Here is a 17341-nt window from a genome sequence, read left to right on the forward strand (position 1 = left end):
TGAAATCTTGCCAATGAGCACGTGGATAATACATGGTTAAGATTGTTTTATAAAAGAGACTGACTTTCTGGTCAAGGCTCTAGTAGCTTCCATCAAAGTCTGGTTCTAAACCATCATAAATCAACAGATCAATAGTTAATGGTTAGGGTAGCCAAGTTTAAAGCCAAATAACTCAGATCCCAAGACAACTCGATTTTACTCATTTGTAATCCGAAGGCGCTTTGGTACACAAATTGATGTTTGTTTGGCCAATTTGTAGACCCCAAAGTCCTCAGCCTGAACCTCCTTTCGTTAAGCCTACAGAGACCATCTGCAGAGCGTGGCTCACTAATCCGCTGCTTGCTTCTCCTGTTTGTGTTGAGACCTTTTATTACTCAAGTTCCTTTATTAGTGGCGTCTCATGGGAACAGGTCTGATTACCCTTGGTAAGATCCTTAAGGTCCTGACCAAATAAAACGTGGACTTTCTACCCAAGCTGAGAGTGGGCGATTATAAGAGCATGTGTAAAAGGGGGGGGAAAGCATATTTTTAAAAGAAATACAGGGCACTTTGAGGGTGCCATGCGGCCGTGTACATGTTGGCGATGGGGTTTATGCCACCCACATTGCCTGATAGTTGTGCCCACTACTTAGTGATTTAAAAAATAAGATTGCTTAGCTTTAATGTGAATTATATTGGAAAGAAGGGAACAGGGAAAGAATAGATCATCTGTGTTTCTGGCTACCTGCTTTTTATATGCAAAACTATAAAATAAGCAGGATCCAAAAATAGTACCTTTTTGCTCACCCAAAGGGATGGTCCACTCAGCCCTGAATTGTAAAAGTCTCTGGTTTAAAGGAACTAGAGAATGAACTAGGCTCCCAGGGGAGGAGGAGGAGGAGTAGGCAAGACTAACTTTAATAACGGGCTCGGGTTTGACTGACCCTGTTGCTGTTTGTCAGGGGAGGGTAATGTCTCAGTGTCTGGGCTGAATGTCTGGAAGTGCAGGTGCCACACGTGTGGTCTGAGCTTTTCTTTTCCTTCCTTGATAGAGCTGTGGGTGGGCAATACAACCGCTGCCACCCACTCAGCTAAGAGGCAGTTCATTCTTTAAGACAACGGTGAGTGCTGCCCGGGCCCTGACCGTGCCCGCGAGCTGCTAGGGCGGAGCCAGGGCAGTGTTGGCCCACAAGGCCCAGTTTTCAACACCTTCTTCTCTCTCAGCCCCAAAGCACAGAAGCTTGCATTGGGCACTCAATCCCCGCAATCAGGATAGCACCTGCTTCAGGCCCGCGTTCCTGGGAATCAGCATCCCTGCAGGCAGAGCCAGGATGTGCATTCTGACAGGGACCCTGGTGATGCTTATGCTCACCCAGATTTTTTTTTTATCCTTACCTGAGGACATTTTTTCATTCTTTTTCAGATAGAGTAGGAGACCGAGAAAGAGAGAGAGAGAGAGAGAGATCGATGTGAAAGGGACACATCGAGTGGTTGCCACCCACACGCCCCAACCAGGGCCAGGGACAAACTGCAACTGAGGTACGTGTCCTTAGCGGGAACAGAACCCGGGTGTCTCTGGACCGCAGGCCAACGCTCTAACCACTGAACAAAACCAGCCAGGGCCTCACCCAGATTTTTAAAGCTCAAGTTTAAGAATTACCATCTCATAGTTTCTTTTCCTTTTTTATTTCTTTGTGTGTGTGTGTGTTTAAATTTAATAGAAAAGAAGAGTATTTTGACCAGGTTTTAGAAGAACGGATTATTTGGATGAAGTGTGGGCTCCACTTGGCCATTGGACTCTGCCTCAGTTTGGGTCTTGGTGATCCAAACTGACTGTCCCCAAGAGAGCCACACTGGACACTGCCACAGTGACGGCTGGTAGTGGGCTGTGTGTACTGAGTACTCGCTATTCTATTCTTCAAAATGTGTGTTACCGGGGCAAGAGGAGATGGTGTCACAAGACCAAACAAACTCCCCGTATTCTAATCGAGTCTGCTTTTAATATAACTATGAAACTTTCCTCAATGACTTTTATATTACTAATTTCTTTTGTGTACTCTATGTATAGTCCTAAACCTGAAGGATAATGAACTTAATATATAGCAAATTGTTGATATTGACTGTGGATTTTCTAAATTTTTTATTTCAAGCTCAAAGTCGCCAGTGCTCAGATTACTGCCAGATTGCCGCCCCCTCCCAATTATTTTAAGCTAAACATGACTGAATAGGTATCTCTGCTACATTAAGGGGTCCACGTTTTGCTATAATTTGGGTTCAAATCAATGGCTTTCAATTAAGGGCTATTGACTGTCATCATTGTTCACGGTGCTGGATGAGATACAGGTTTTGATACGTATTTCTGTTTTGTTCCAAATTTAGTGTGTGAGCTTCGGAAGCAAGCACATTTATGTTGTTCTCCCTCTTTCATGAAGATAATAACTTAAGATGATTACAAATGGTGTGTGTGTGTTTTTTTATCCTCGCCTGAGAATATGTTTATTGATTTGAGAGGAAGAAAGAGAAACATCGATCGATTGCTGCCTAATTGGTTGTCTCCCATATGAGCCCTGACCAGGGATCAAACCCACAACCTAGGTATGTGCCTTGACCATGTGAATCAAACCATAAACCTTCTGGTTTAAGGGATAATGCTCCAACCAACTGACCACCACCCCCCCCCCCACCACCAACCAGGGCTAGAAAGTGGTTCTTACTCCAGGAATTATTTAAGCAACATAAAGGTTCTCTCTTTGGGAGAAGACGAAACATCCAACTTTACTTCTTGAAGTTGACCCAACACAGAAGAGAGAGTCCTGAAGGAGCAGGGCAGTCTGATTTGAATCTGTCCACACTGTCAGCTGGGAGGACACAGCTCCTTGGCCAGCATCTCTATTCATCTCTTTGTTTCTGTTCCAGCTTCATCCCTGGATGACCTGACATTTGTCAAGGCTCCAGGCTGGAAGACACTCCAACATTCTCTTCTTCTCCTGCCCCCACCCAGCTCCAACGCCCAACACTCCCAGCTGGATTCAGTGCCTCCGAGCAGGACTCCAAGGCCCAGTGGGTCAGCACCTGCGCCTCCCGCCTCGGTGCCATAACCAAGGTTTCTCAGCTCTGACTTAACCCCGTGGACTGCAGTGGGCCTTCACCCAGGTTTCTGTCCACCATCTCACTGTGGATGGTCAGCTCTGTCGGGAAGCCCAAAGTATTTGGCATACCCTAAAGAGTATATTTTATTTGTTTAAATCCTCACTGTATTTAAACAGTTCTTAGCTGAGGTCAAATCCTTTTGAGAGTGAGCTGGTCTCTAATGACTGGACCGGCCTTATAATTCTTCCTTCAAATCTGCACACTGTTGAAGGTGGAAGGAGGTGCTAACTGGATGCAGGATTTGAGCAGGACCTGCGGTCATTTCACTGGCGTGGCAAACAGTAGTCCCCTGCAGGGCCCTGGGAGCCTGTCCTTCGCACCTGCCGCTGGGGAAGGGGACAGTCAGAGCAGAATGGACTAAGAAAAATGGAGAAGTGGGAAGACAGAAAGGGAAAGGAGAAGAGGCAAAGTGGAGGAGATAAGAGAGGACTAAACTTACTTTATTATGACTTTAATTGATAAAGGCATGGTCTCTAAAACACACTAATTGGGCCTCTGCATGAAGAATAAGACCTGAGAATGAACAAAAGCATCTAGAGTAAGTCACTGGAGCTGACCCCACAGCAATCCGGCTGCTAAATCCCTACACCACAGCGTTTGATTTCTCCCCAGGGTGCGTTACAGGTTGTGACTAATCTTAGCAAGGTCTGGGCTGGGGAGCAGTAGTATATGTGGCTGGAATATGTAGCTAATTTTCACCTCTCCTTTAACCCTGTAATCCTTTTCCCAGCAACTTAGTCAGCATCACTGCCTCAGGGAAGGGGTGACTCCACAATAGCAAATAACACAAAAGAACTCAATTAAACTCAATTATTAGCATTTTGGTTTTTAACGTGTTGGGTTCAAGAGAACAGAAAGAGCTGGAGTGTATATAATAAAAGTGGGAGACGTGATGAGTAATAAAGAAGCTTCCCCAATCCACACTGCTCCCCCTCCTCTAGGCTGAAGTGCCCCACACCCCCTTCCACCACCCTGGAAAACAGGAAACGAGGAGAAGAGAGGAGAGCTTAGATGGCGGCGAGAACGATGGAGAAGGTCTGTACCATGCTCTCTTCTTAGGATGAAGCAAGGAGAAGGTTCCCCATAGAAACTCCAGATACAGTTGGGAATAGCACTACAGACAGCGCTGGTTTTGCTTTCCCAGATAGACTCTAGGAAGGAGGCAAGACCCTCGAGCAAGTATGGCTGTCTACTCTGTCCTGGCCAATGAGTTTGGAAAACTCTCAGAGTAGACCTATGAATGGGATGAGTGGAAGAGTATGCTGAGGGCATGGAATGATTCTTCTGCACCCAAGAGTGCCAAAGACATGGCGAATGGCTATGACGGCCCTGCCAAGTTCCCTCTGGCCCCAGAATGGAATGGAAGCATCAGGGTTATCCTGTACGCCCAAGAGGGTCCTGAGAGTTAGCTGACCCAGAGCCAGAGCCAAAGACACTGTGATATGGCACATACAAGGGATAACTTCCAAGTTTCTACTGCTTGGAAGAAAAGGGCTGCAATAGTATTAACTTCATGTACAGAAAAGTTCATTTACTTTGTCCACAATTGAGTTTGTGAACTGAGATTCAGTATGACTTGGGGTTCACCGAGATGCAGCTTGTACCGTCTGGTCTTCGAACACTGTTCCTCATGGCCTCCGGGCATAGCCCAGGGTCTTCAGTCCCTCTCTGGCATCAGATTATCCTGCCCACACACTCCGTATGCACAACTGAAAGCCTCTTTGGATCCAGTGTCCCCCGACCTCCCTTAGTCCCTCCTTGGACACTCCCAGGAGCAAGGCCCACTTCCTCCTGTGCGTGCAGGAGAGTCCAAGGACTGAAACGGTTCTCTTCTGTTTCCATCTTTTCTTCTGTATTGTTCGTGCACCACGCTGCCTGGACTGTCTTTGAGTAGCATATACTTAAAAATCAATTGTAGGGCCCTGGCCGGTTTGGCTCAGCTGTTAGAGCGTAGGCCTGCGGTACAGAGAGACCCGGGTTCGGTTCCTGCTAAGGGCATGTACCTCGGTTGCAGTTTGTCCCCAGCCCTGGTTGGTCGTGCGGATGGCAGCCACTCGATGTGTCTCTTTCACGTCAATGTTTCTCTCTCTCTCTCTTCCTCCCTCTCTCCCTCCCACTCTACCTGAACAAAAAAATGGAAAAATGTCCTAGTGTGAGGATTAAAAAAAAAAATCAATTGTTGGTGCCAGGACCTTGGCTCTAGGTAATGAAAGAGAGTCTTTCCTCAAAGCTGTTGTCAGTGCTTTGAGTTTAGAACATGACTTAGAAGTTCAAAAGCAGAAAGTGGACTTTCTTGTTCTTTCCAATTCTTTTCCTTCTCTGGGGCCAATGAACGGCACACCTCATCCGTAGCAAAGGTGCGTCTGAACCAAACGAATGCAGCTGACTTCAGAGGCAGGGAAGTCATTGCAACAAGGAGCAGGATGAAGGAACTTTGATTCGTTTGACCAAATGTTACCCCATCCCAGTCTCTTGGGGGAGATCCTTCATTATGCTCACTTGAGTCATCTGCACTGTCCCTCATTCCGCAGAGGTCCCCTTTGTTCGCAGGCCTTAATTCTGTACTCTTGTCTTTTCTTGTTTTTGAATCCTCAGCCAAGGATTCTTTTCCATTAGTTTTTTTAGGTAGAATGGAAGGGAGAGGGAGAGAAACATCCATGTGAGAGAGATATCCATTGGTTGTCTCCTGCATAACCTCGACCAGGGTGGAGATCAAACCTATAACCCAGGTGCACGCCCTTGACTGGGAATGGAACCCACGACCATCTGGTCCTCGGGCCAACGCTCTCACTGCTGAGCCAAACTGGCCAGGGCTGGACTCTATCCTATTGGCGTTTCCTTGCTCTGTATTTCTGCCCTTCCTCTCTAGCCCCGCCTCTCCACATGATTCTGTGCTGGCCAGGGGGTGCTGCTTGGTGCAAAAGGAAACAGTCAATGGCTACTATCTGTGGGCCCTTGCTTCCTCTCTCCCTTCTCCCTCCTTTGTTTTCTTTCCTTCCCTTTCTTCCTGACTCAAGGTGTCAACTGTCACAGAAAGAGCTGCTTCCGGGAGGGGCGCTGCCGAGTCCAGCCAGGAGCCCAGGAGAGGGGCTGGCAGAGGCTATAGCCTGCAAGCCATCTCCTTGACAAATACCATAGAATTCTATTTTCTCTGAGTAATTACCTTATTGACTATCATTCTCTTCTTTAAAACGTTGGGGATAAAATTTGATTTTAAAATATTTTCTGTGCTTGAAGCATCACTTTGAATCATACTTGAGGGGAAAGCTATTTAAAAGCACAAATCAAAAGAGGATCCATGATAACCACAGTTCATTTCTGTTGAGAGCTTCAGGAACGCTGTCGTTCAGAAGGGAAGGGGTAGGCACTGCGCTTTCAAAAGGCTCAGTGTGGTTAGGAAGCACCTTCCAAATGGACTTTTCAAGACAGCTCTTGTTTCCACCATAAGGAAAATCGTTTTATTATGAAACTCTCTCAGTGTTAAATATAGAGCCGACTAGTATCTATCTTAAGAACAGACTTACTCTGTGGGCTTGGAAAGTGTGTGTGTGTGTGTGTTTAATGCTCTTACTGTTGTGCTCTCAAACACTTGTGCTGCTTCACACATTAAACTGGAGCAACTTGTCAGAAAATGCAATTTTAACTGAAAAATTGTGTCTTCAGAGAAATTTGCATATAGTTGCATTTTGTTCCCATTTCTCCAGTATCTCAAAGTGATAGAAACAGTTTCTATAACCAGCTCTGAGTCAAGCACCTCTCCTATGAGAGGAACTGGGTTAGGCCCTGGGAGGAGACAATGATGACTAAGGCCACGCCTGTCACAAGAAGCTGGTAATCAAGTGGGCGAAACAGGCATTGAAACAAAGCACCAGCACACTGTGCAGAATGAAATGCGTGTAGAGGGGAGGTGCCAATCACCTTGGGCCAGGGATCACAGAGGAAGAAGGGTACATTCTGGGAGGGAGTCAGGAAAGACTTTATGAAGAAGGAGGCCTTGAGAGGTCAGGAGGATTTGAGCTGGAGGAGAACAGGACAAAGGCTCTGCATGAGAGGACAGTAGAGAGCAGTCCCTAATTTAGACTTTTATTACTTTACTTCTAGATGTTTCATTGAATCAACTTCCTGTCTTCCTGCTTATCTCCTCAAATATGGCTATAAGCATAGTATGTACACTTCTACTCAAAACTCATTCAGAGTGCCCTATGTCCCATTGTTGGTTGCATATATTATTCCAAACTCTGGACATTTAAGACTTTTCTCGCCCTAACCCCAACCCATCTCTCCTGCTTTGAGCTAACTTATCTCTAACATCAGATGCCACTTAAGTGAAAGACAGTGGACCAAATATGCATCCACAATGTTGTGTAGATGCTTGAATTCATTCTCTATGACTTCATAGTCAAGGTGCTTATTCTCCAATGAGAAGAACCAAGGCTTCCTGGAGAAGTGGTCAATGAGCCTGGAACATCGTACAGTGCCCGAAAGTAAAGGAGTGCTCAAAAAAGATGGGGTGAGCCCTGGCCGGTTTGGCTCAGCAGTTAGAGCATCGGCCTGCGGACCAGAGAGACCCGGGTTCGGTTCTCGCTAAGGGCACGTACCTTGGTTACAGTCTGTCCCCGGCCCTGGTTGGGTCATGTGGGTGGCAACCACTCAATGTGTCCCTTTCACGTTGATGTTTCTCTCTCTCTCCCTCCCACTCTATCTGAACAAAATATGGAAAAGTGTCCTTGGGTGAGGATAAAAAAAAAAAAAAAGGATGGGGCGAGTCAAAGGGACACAGAAGCCAACCTGAAGAAACTCCATGGCCAAATGTGGGCAATTATAACTACAACATAACAATGATAGTGGATTATAACCTACAAAATAAATATCCATTAGTTCATACTAACATAATAATTGAGTAAATAAGTAAATGGGGGGAAATGGAAGAACTCTAATAAAAATAAAATGAATGAGGGAAATACATCATCATTAGGTAACATCACAGTAATAATTTTTGTGGGCAAGATGAACTAACCGATGGATGGTAAAAATCAGTGGACAAAAGTTTAAAAAGAAACAGGATGTTTGGGTAGCCTCAAAGTATCTCCCCCCAAATATTTATCACTTACAGAGGTATAAATGACAACTTTACAGTGAAAAACACAACAGATACCACCTCGACCCAGTGATCTAAGTGGACATCACCAGTAAATAAGACATACCAACATGGTGATATGACGCCCTGAGAAGGGCACAACATCACTTACATGCTGTTTTGGCCAAAAAATGCATAATCTCAACCATGAGAAAATGTCAAACATAAATTGAAAGATATGCTACAAAGTAACGGACCAGCTATCACCCAAACCATCAAGATCATACAAGACGAGGAAAGACGGTCACGGATTAGAGAAGACCAAAGAAACAATCACTGAGCAATGCGGGATCCTGGACTGGATCCTGGAACAGAAAAGGACATTAGGGAAAAGGAACTAGTAAAAATGTGAATAAACACTACAGTTTCTCTCGTAGCAATGCTAATTTTGTAGTTTTTATCATTATAGTCTGAGAATGTAAGTTACTCATTTTAGGGAAAATTGAGTAAAAGTTATACATGAACTCTCTATACTATGTTTTCAGCTTTTATGTAAGTGTAAAATTATAAATAAAATGTTTTAAAAGTCAAGTTGTTTCATACACACACAATTTGGATTTCCATGTTATCTGGGGAGTGAAAGGCCCACATATAACCTTTGCCGTGGAGCAGCGGCTGCCTCCCTTTAAGTGGACTGTGCGTTTTTCAGTTTGCCACAGTCCCTTCCTCTTCCTATTGTGCAACATGGGGCCATATTTTATTTATTTATTTATTGTGCTATAGATCTAGTTCCAAGAAGCATTTGAGTTTCAAATTCATTGCTTAATAAATATCCCAAGTTTCTGGCCAAATGGTCTACCTGCTGTTCTCTATATAAGCTTTATATTAATCTTTTCCATATTCCACTTTTGTTTAAGCTGTTCCTCTGTCCGAACTGATTTCCTCGCTCTATCCCCAGTCCTAATTATTTTAATCTTCCCCATCCGTTAAGAGCTAGCATGGAGATCACCTCCTCCATGAAGGCTCTGTCCTTCAGTGGAGTTCCTCTTTCTCTCAAACAATTAGAGCAGTGGGTGTACCATGGAAAACAACACCCTTTATTGTGTCAGTCACTTCTTGGACAGTAGCTGTGTGTCAGGCATATTCTCCTAAGTGCTGGGGACACCTGGATGAGAAATATGTCATCTTCAAGCATCAAAGATCTTTCAAACCTGGGCTTCCAGTCAAGATGGCAGAGTAGGTAAATGCAGTATTTGCCTCCTCCCACAACTGCATCAAACCATCAGACTTACAACTAAACTACAGAACAGCCATCATTCAGAACCACCTGAAACATAACTGAACATAAGTCCTATAACTAAGGATATAAAGAAGCCACCTCAAGACTGGTAGGAAGGGTGAAGACTCAGATTAGACTGGTCCCACACCCACATGTGGCAGAAAAAAATTGGGAGGTATATTTCAGCTGCAGAGGTCCCCCCGAAAAGTGAGGGATCCCCATTCCATACTAGACCCCTCAGCCCAGGGTTCCAGTGCCAGAAGAGAAGTCCCTGTAACTTCTGGCTGTAAAAACCAGCAGGGATTGAGGCTGAGTAAAACAGAGTGTTTCTAGAGTCCCAGGCATGTCCTCTTAAAGGGCCTGCATACAGACTTACCTGAACTCACTCACTAGCTCGCTCTGAGCTCCAGCGCTGGGGCAGCAGTTCAAAAGGCAGCAGGAACAAATGCACAGGACCTGAACGGTCTGGCCTTAAGGCAATAGCTGGAGGGGCAGCTCTTCCCCAAATAGAAGTGCTCACAGAGGCCATTGTTTCTTTTCTGAGCCCTCTCCCAACAGAGCCAGCGGGTGGACACCATGTCTGAGTCTCCATCAACCTGGCTCACACTGATTCCCCCTCCCCCAGTGATTTCCTGAGACCCCATCCCACCCAACTAGTGGGCCCACACAAGCTACTTCCAGTGTTTTTTCCCCGTACAAATGGCCCATATTGGCTCACATTTCAGACTTTCCTAAAATTTCTCAAACAAGCCACATCTGACCTCAGGGTTCCCTGTACCTCTGGCTAAGTGGCCCAGGCCAAGTACTAGTGGCAGCTGGCCTTGGTTCACAGCTTGGCTTCTCCTGGGCACCTCCAAGCCCAGTACAAGTAACAGCCATCTGCAGATTGCTTTGTAGCTCGTGCTGGGTGGCCCCAGGCAGAACACAGGTGGTGGCGAAACTTGACTTGTACCTCCTGGGAGGCCCCAGAGCCAGTATAACCAGTGGACAACTTCAGACCACATCAGAGCACCACCCAACCGCTTCCACAAGTGACACACTCAAGAGGCAGACTCAGCGGGCACCAGAGCTCTGCTAATGTAAGTCCTGCTTGTGGGGTGGACCCCGGTGCTGCTGCAAGTCCATGGTGATTGCAGCAAGTCCTTGCTGCTGTTTGGCCTGGGGATAAATCCCTCCCATTGGCATGCCAACAGCAATCAAGACTCAACTCAATAGGAGAGTGTACACAGTTCATTTGGGGGGTTGCACGTGGAATGCCCAGCTCAGGTGAATGGGGAGGTTGTGCTACTGGACCCCACAGGACACCTACTATATAAGGCCACTTTACCAAGCTCAGGAAACATAACAGCTCTACCTAAAACACAGACAAACACAGGAAGGCTGCCAAAATGATGAGACAAAGAAATATGTCCCCAGTGAAGGAACAGAAGAAAACTCCAGGAAAAAATAAAAACTAAACAAAATGGAGACAAACAATCTACTAGATGCAGAGTTCAAAACACTGGTTATAAGAATGCTCAATGAACTTAGGGGAAGAGTAGATTAACTTAATGAGAACTTCAACAGAGAAGTAGGAAACAGAAACAGAGATAGAAAACCTAAAAAAGAGCCAGTCAGAAATGAAGAATACTTTATAGGAAATCAGCAGTGGAGTAGATGAAACAGAGGATCAAATCAGAGATTTAAAAGATAAGAAAGTAGCCCTGGCCGGTTTAGCTCAGCGGTTAGAGCATCAGCCTGCAGTACGGAGAGACCCAGGTTCAGTTCCCACTAAGGGCATGTACCTCAGTTGCAGTTTGTTCCCGGCCCTGGTTGGTTGTGCAGGGTGATGTTTCTCTCTCTCTCTCTCTGTTCCTCTCTCTCCCTCCCACTCTACCTGAACAAAAAATTGAAAAATGTCCTCGGGTGAGGATGAAAAAAAAAAGATAAGAAAGTAGAAAACACCTAATCAGATAGCAAAAAGTTTAAAAATGAGGATAGTATAAGGAGCTTCTGGGGCAACTTCAAGTGTACGAATATTCATTCACCTCATGGAGATACTGGAAGGAGAAGAGAGAGCAAGGAATTGAAAACCTATATAAAGCCTTGGCCAGTTTTTCTCAGTGGTTAGAGTGTCGGCTCCCGGACCAGAAAGTCCCAGGTTCAGTTCCTGCTAAGGGCACGTACTTCGGTTGCACTTGATGTGTTTCTCTCACATCGATATTTCTCTCTCCCTCCCTCCCACTCTATCTGAAGATAAATGCAAAAAGGTCCTCAGGTGAAGATAAAAAAAATGATGAAAATTTTTCCTCACCTGGTGAAGGAAATAGACATACAAGTCCAGGAAGCACAGAGAATACTAAACAAGATGAACCCAATAGGCCCACACCAAGACACATCATGATTAAAAAGCAAAAGGTTAAAGACAAAGAGAGAATCTTAAAAGCAGCAAGAAAAAAGCAGTTAGTTACCTACAAGGGATCTCCCATAAGACTGTCAGCTTATTTTTCAACAAAAACTTTGCAGGCCAGAAGGTGAGTGGCAAGAAATATTCAAAGTGATGAAAAGCAAGGATCTACAACCAAGATTACTCTATCCTGCAAAGCTGTCATTTAGAATCAAAGGATAAGAAAAAGCAAAATGACTTTACTACTACCAAACTGGTATTACATGAAATGTTTAAGAATCTTCTTTAAGAAGAAAAGATAAAAAATATGAATAATAAAATGGCAATAAACACATATCTATCAATAATTGAATTTAAAAAACAAAATAAACAAGCATAACAGAAACAAATTCACAGATACAGAGAACATTGACAGTTGCCAGATGGAGGGTTAGGGGGATGAGTGAAAAAGGTGAAGGGATCAAGAAGTACAAATTGGTAGTTACAGAATAGTCACAGGAATGTAAAAGAACAGCATAGGGGATATAGTTAATAATACTGTAATAACTATGTATGGTGTCAGATGGTACAAGATTTATCAGGATGATCACTTGGTAAGTTATATAATGTCTAAGAACTGGGGTATACACCTGAAACTATTATAATATTATATATCATCTGTAATTGAAAAATTAAAAATTGTTTAAGTTAAAAAAAAAAAAAGATTTTTTGCCCGACCAGTGTGGCTCCATGGTTGAGCATTGACCCATGCACCAAGAGGTCACAGGTTTGATTCCCAGTCAGGGCACATGCCCAGGTTGTGGGCCCAATCCCCAGTGGGGGCCACGCAGGAGGCAGCCAATTGATGTTCTCTCTCATCAATATTTCTATATCTCTCTCTCCTTTCCTCTCTCTAAAATCAATAAAGTAAAATATTAAAAATATATATATTTCAGGCCTGAAGGAAGTCAGATAAGAAAAGCAGCAATTAGCCCTGGCCCATTTGGCTCAGCGGTTAGAGCGTTGGCCTGCAGACCAGAGAGTCCTGGGTTCGGTTCCCGCTAAGGGCATGTACCTTGGTTGCGATTCACCGCCGGCCCTGGTTGGTCGTGCGGGAGGTAGCCACTCGATGTGTCCCTTTCACGTCAATGTTTCTCTCTGTCTCTCTCTGTCTCTCTTTCTCTCTTCCTCTCTCTCCCTCCCACTCTATCTGAACAAAAAATAGAAAAATGTCCTCGGGTGAGGATAAAAAAAAAGAAAGAAAGAAAGAAAAGCAGCAAGTAGAATTGACTTGGGGAGTGCTGTGATGGAGCCAGGCACAGGACGCCGGTCCACAGGCGGATGAAGCGCCTCGGCCACATTGTAAAGGAAGGTGAGGAATGAGGTAGGAAGTGACGAGGACTGGAAAGTGGAGAAGAGCCTTCCAGTGATGGAAAAACGTAATCAAAGGCTTGCAGACCTGGAAGGGCAACTGCGAGCAGCTCAGAGTGCACGTGTTTGCAGGTGAGTTTGGGCAGCTAGGAGCACACGGCCTGGTGCACTAGCCAAGTTCACATGCGCCTTATCACCTTCACTTGATTATTAACCCCTTGGGGGTAAAGGAACTTGGGGGGACAGAAGAAGAGAACATTAAACTTCAAGTTAAAAGACCTCTCTCCTACCAGAGTCTCTGCTCTTTACTAGAAGTTATGACCTTTATAGTTACATGTCTATTTACAAGCTTTGTGGACTTGGGCAGATTAATGTCGGTGCCTCAGTTCTCCAATTTATGGAACACTACCGGCCACACAGAGCATTGAGAGCAGGGGCGATACAAGTTCAATCACGGGCACTGACCAACCAGAGTAAATGCTGACCAACGGGAACAGACACTGGCTATGAAAAACGTGTACGTGCACACCAGGGTGTGCGGGCTGATGCTCAGTGTGGCTGTGAGGAGTAAATGAGCTAATCTTTGCGAACTGCTTGGCCCCGTTTCTGGCACAGAATACGCAGTTAATGAGCGTTAGTTATTAGAACTCTGTCCCAGGCACTGATGGTTTTCTCTCTCATGTCATTCTCACGGCAATTCTGTGGGACAGATGTTGTTCTCTCTGTGTAGAACAGTTGCGGGAAATGAGGTTGAGAGAGGTTGAGAAACTTGTCCGAGGTCACAAAGCTATCAGGAACCAACGCTAAGACTGGAAACCCAAAGTACTGCATTCGGTTCCACTGCATAACTTGTGGGGCCAAGTGCGAAATGAAAATGTGGCCCCTTGTTCAAAATTTAAGAATTTCAAGATGATGACAGCTAAACAGTAAACCAAGTGTGGGGCTTTCCTAAAGGTGGGGCTTTTCTAAGTGTGGGGCTTTTCTCAGTTGGGGTCCTTCTAAGTGTGGGGTCCTTCTAAGTGTGGGGTCCTTCTAGGCACAGGGCCCTGTGTGACTCCACAAGTTGAACTCCTGCGAGGCTGGCCTTGACTGTGTTGTTTCCAAAACACCAGTGGGATTTTGTGCTGGAAAGAGAACCAACATGAAACAAAACCCTGATAATTAGCCTCAGGAATGGAAGAGTAAATAGGGACACGTGTATACCCTTTGATGCTTCATAAATGCCATTGTAATGTGCTAACAGCTCTTAATGAGTACAGAGGTTATTAGCAAAATAAAGAATTCAAGAAGCAGAGCAAAGAAAAGCTCACCCGGGCATGAGCTGCTGGAATATGGAATGGGAATGGACTGACCCCCTAATGTGAGTTTATTGAATTGTTCTGGTTTTTCCATATTCCAGGAGTCTAATTATGGTCTGAGTTAAAGATCACTAAAGACCTTTATATATCATACTTATTTTAGTTTGAACTCAGCTGCTTCTTGAAACTGGGGGTTTTAACATGGAGAAATATATCCCAATTACTGACCACATTAGCTAATACTTTGGGAAAACCTACTCAGCAAGGACACTTAATTTCAACTTTGCTTAAGTAAGAGGAGAGAGGAAGGAAGGAAGGATGTCTGCTGTCTCTCTCTTAGTTTCCCTTGAACTAGCTGAAGAACTCTCCCCTGTGTTGGAGAGAGGGCTGCTGAGGAGGAGATGCTTTTCTGCAACTCTGGCCACTTTCAGATACTCAGATGCTGCATCCATTTTCCCAATGTGTCACATTTATCCGAAGATGCTCAAACATGTCAGAAATAACATCTTCACTTAACAAATGGGAAAGCTGAGGCACCCTGGTGACACCCCCACACTATCCTTTACTGTAGACCTTCAGCACTATTTCACTCCTTAAACTACATTTTCATCAGTTCTATGCTGAGGATGAATCAATAGATTGACAAGCATTTATTTGATATTAATAAATTTCCTTTTCCAAGGGTAGCGAGGGTTACTGAAGGACCTGCCATTGGAAAGAAGAGACTTCCAGTCTTTCTGAAATGAGAACACTCATGACTTAGATGCAACGTGATGGTGAAGGCCCTCGATGTAGTGATTAAACTGGAGGCCCTCCCAACTCCCACAGGCACTAAAGAACTTAGTGGAAAGTCACTGAAGATGTGGGGTGAGGGATGATGAGAAATGGAGAGTTTGACACCAGACAGTTATCCATAGGGCATCTGGCTGAAGCCCTCAGAAACTTGGAGTCATTTTTCTATCAAAGAAGTATTAACAACGTGCCAAACAGGACCTACTTTGCACAGGCCAGGACACTGGGTACAGACTAAAGGAGATGTCTCACTAGATTTGGCCATGTCCTTCTGTTTTGAATAGAAAGAATTCTATCTTGGAGTCTGGCCAGTGTGGCTCAGTGGTTGAGCACTGACCCATGCACCAAGAGGTCGCCGGTTCGATTCCCAGTCAGGGCACATGCCCAGATTGCCAGCCAAATCCCCAGTGGGGGGCATGCAGGAGGCGGCCAATCAATGTTCTCTCTCATCAATGTTTCTATCTCTTTCTCCCTCTCCCTTCCTCTCTCTAAAATCAATAAAGAAAAAAAATTTTTTTTTTAAAAAAAGAATCCTATCTTGAAAAAGTAGGTAAACTCAGTGGTATGTGAGTCCCAGTAGAGTGGAGCAAGGTCTGCTGGGAAATGGTCATATAGGCTCACAGGTTCGCATAGTCCCCTGATCCTGAGGAAGGATGTCCCGGGGGACTTCTGCCCTGTGCGGCACAGGGCACACGAAGGCTGTAGAGAACACAGCATGGTGGGGGTTGGATTGGTGGCCTAGTCTGATCACTGTGCACAAGCATCCATCCTGCTTTCTTCCTTTTAGTGACAGAGCTGGGAATATGGCAGTGTGGCTGGACACTACACTGCCCGTCCTCGCTTTTTCCCCTTCATCCTATAAGGGAGTTTTTGTTTTCTGTTTTTTTTAAGTAACAACTTTGCTGAAATACAATTAACATACCACGCAAGTCACCCATTTATAGTGTACAATTCAGAGGCATTTAGCACATTCACAAAGTCGTTCAGCCAATATTATAATCACTTTTAGAATGTTCTTGGGGTTTCCTCCAATCATTTCTATTCATCTTACTACTGACCTTTCCTGTGTCCTTTTTTCTTCCTGTGCCCTCCCCTTCTGTCTTATTTAGTAAGAACTCATTTGTTAGCCAGCCCGCAGGATTTTCTGCTTCCTAGAGAAATTTCAGGTGTAAGTTTAATTTCCTCTCCTAATGGCATTGCCCTGTGTCCTTTCTGGCCCTTTTCCCTCTTTCCAACCTGAGCCCCCTCCTGCTTCACCGGACCGTCCCAACATCCCTGCATCCGAGCACGGGGAGACCAGTTTCCCCCCTTTACACATGGGTGTACAATCTGCCAAATTAATTGCTCCTGTCCATCATTAATGTCCTAAAACCTGGCCACTTTGTCATCGGGGAAGAAGCGATTTCTTTCGTTGTATATCAAGGAGAAATTATTCTTCAAAAGAGAAAAAGGCTTCACCACCTCAATAGTTAATTTTGCTGAAGTCTTCGATAAAAACAGAATGAAACGTAAATCAGTGTCTTAGGACGTGGAGAGGGAGCTAGAACGGAGCTGACCTGGAGCAGGAGGCTGGTGGATGTGCCGGAGCCCAGATGCACGGGCCTGGATTCAGCAAATCGGTCAGACACGCTCCGTGCCTCCAGCGGGAGGAATCCAAGCGCCGGCCAAACGCAGCGCTGCGCCTCCGCCTCGGCCCAGCCACCACCAGGCCGCGCTTTCTTCAGCCCGGCACCTCCTGTCGCCTGCCAAAAGGAACCCAAAGCAGTGAAAAATGTGCCTCCTGGTGTTTGGGGAGGTGCAAGCTACATTTAAACACTGATTTATGCCTAATCGCTCTCGAAGCTTCATTATTCCGAGTGGAGTACGAAAGGCCCCTCACCCACCGGGCAGCCTTGTTTGCGAAGGTCCCGACGCAGCCACAGATGCGCTGTTTTTCATCTACAGCCTGATCCGCTGGCAGATTCATCTGCTTCCGTTTTCATTTTCATTGATTTATTAATGATGTCTTACTTGGGTGTGGTACGTTTATG

This window comes from Molossus molossus, unplaced genomic scaffold (genome assembly GCF_014108415.1).
Source record: "Molossus molossus isolate mMolMol1 unplaced genomic scaffold, mMolMol1.p scaffold_m16_p_1, whole genome shotgun sequence".
NCBI lineage: Eukaryota > Metazoa > Chordata > Mammalia > Chiroptera > Molossidae > Molossus > Molossus molossus.